Source organism: Balaenoptera ricei, chromosome 17 (assembly GCF_028023285.1).
Source record: "Balaenoptera ricei isolate mBalRic1 chromosome 17, mBalRic1.hap2, whole genome shotgun sequence".
Taxonomy (NCBI): domain Eukaryota; kingdom Metazoa; phylum Chordata; class Mammalia; order Artiodactyla; family Balaenopteridae; genus Balaenoptera; species Balaenoptera ricei.
In genome coordinates, this window is record NC_082655.1 from 23,671,967 (window position 1) to 23,674,253 (window position 2,287).

At 34.1% G+C, this 2,287-nt stretch overlaps 1 pseudogene; it reads left to right on the forward strand.

Annotated features, from left to right (window-relative positions):
* The first annotated feature begins 1,507 nt into the window (after positions 1-1,507).
* LOC132352104 (vesicle transport protein SFT2A-like) lies at positions 1,508-1,986 on the forward strand (annotated as a pseudogene).
* Positions 1,987-2,287: the final 301 nt, after the last annotated feature.

The window sequence follows — 2,287 nt, forward strand, 5'->3', positions numbered from 1 at the left end:
AAGGAGGTAAGTAGAGAAGCCATTCATCTGAGGTCATGGACATTTTATTATCTTTATTTACTAGTGGGTCTCAAATTTTACCCTGGTTTGAATCTCCTTGTTAAAACACAGATTGCTTGGCCTCCTCCCAGAGTTTCAGATTATGTACGTCTAGCCTGGAGCCACAGAATTTGCATTTCTAACCAGCATCCAGTTGCGGTTTCTGCTGCTCAAGGACCACAATTTAAGAACTATTGCTCTATATCCACACAAAGACCAAGACACTAAAAGAAAATATGTATATTTAATAAAAGCTTATCTAACTGGTCTTGTTTTATTTATAAAGACAACCTTAGTACAGAATATGATTGATTCTGTTCCTTTCTAAATCAAGAGAAATAAAAAGATATTTTATTTTACATATTTATATATATTTTATTTTATTCAATAATGAAGATCAATATTCTGAGTTTTCCATCATAATCATGTATTTCCCTCCCCCTTCCCCTTACTCCTTCCATTACTTTCCCATAGGTTTACCAGATGCATTTTTTAAAAAAAAGTTGACAATGTTAGTTTTCTTTTAAAATAGTGGAACTTAACTCTTTTGCTGGGAGGGAGAGATTATCATAACCCTGCATCTTCCCATGAAAGCAATTAACCCATTCTCCAGAAAATTGTATATATAGAATTGAGAGTACAAAAATAAAACATAGAGCTATGGCCAATTGCTTTTTGACAAGGATGCCAAGTCCACTCAATGGGAAAAGAATAATCTCTTCCGCAAATGGTGCTGGGACAATTGGAATTCTACGTGCAAAAGAATTTCACTGAACACCTACTTTATTTCATATACAAAAATTGACTAAAAATGGATCAACAATATAAGTGCTAAAAACTGTAAAATCTTAGAAGAAAACATAGGGGTAAATCTTCATGACCTTGGGATTGGCAATGGATTCTTAAATATGACACCAAAAGCACAGCAGCAACCACAAAAAAATAAGTTGAACTTTATCAAAATTTAAACATTTTGTGTATTAAAGGACATTATCAAGGAGTTGAAAAGACAGCCTAAAGAATGGGAGAAAATACTTGCAAATCCTAGATCTGATAAACATTTAAAATTCAATGTATTTAAAGAACTCTTAAAACTCAACAAAAAGACAAACGATGGGCAAAGGACTTGAATAGACATTTCTCCAAAGACATACAAATGGCCTATAAGAACATGAAAAGACATTCAACATCGTTAGTCACTAGAGAAATGAAAATCAGAACCACAATAAGATATCATTTCACATGTACTAAGATGGATATAAGAAAATAAAATTTAAAAATGAAAATAACGAGTGTTAATGAGGATGTGGAGAAACTGGAATTTTGGTACATTATTGGTGGAAATGTAAAATGATGGAAAGGTAAAATGGGAAAAAAGTTAGGTTGTTCCTCAAAAAACTAAATATAGCATTACCATATGACCTAGCCATTCTACTCCTAGGAATAGTCAGCAGTGCAGCCTAGGAAAATGGCCAGGAAGAAGCTGCAGAGGTTCCTGAGTGACCAGGGTGACAAAGAGTGTAGCCTGACCACAGAGATCCTGGATGTTTTGTCCCGTAGTTTTCATACCAGATTGAGGTGGTTTGGTATATGCTTTGTATGCAGCATTTTCTATTCTATCCTTGGAACTGGATTACTATGGCTTCCTGGTGGCATAAAACTTTTTGCAGTGTTTTAGAGCCTGGGAAATAATCCTGCATGAGTCAGTATGAGTTTTTTAATGGGCTCTGTGAAGCAAATGAAGAAAATATTTGAAACAAGATTGCCTGCAACAATTATTAATTATTCTTTTTTGTTTGTTTCATATTTACACTGTGTGCTTATTTTTGGTGACATAAGAAGGAAATGAACATGTTGCAATTCTTGTGAAGAGCCTAATATAGTCTATCATGCATCTTATAGGCAAAAGGTGCAGTCATGAAATGCTATTTTTCTCTTCTAAGTTGAAAATCAGAAACTCTTTGAAAAGAGTTTGAAAGTTGATGCTGTGGTTTTGGTGAAGTATGATTTTCTTGATACAATAACCACTCCAAAAAAAATGCAATAATTTAAGACCATTTGTACTCTGGTACAAACTACATGGTTGATTAAACTGTTAAATGCTTCTAATTTTTTTTTATATTTTTATACAGCAGGATCTTATTAGTCATCAATTTTATACACATCAGTGTATACATGTCAATCCCAATTGCCCAATTCATTACACCACCCCCACACCCCCCCGCCACTTTCCCCCCTTGGGGTCCAT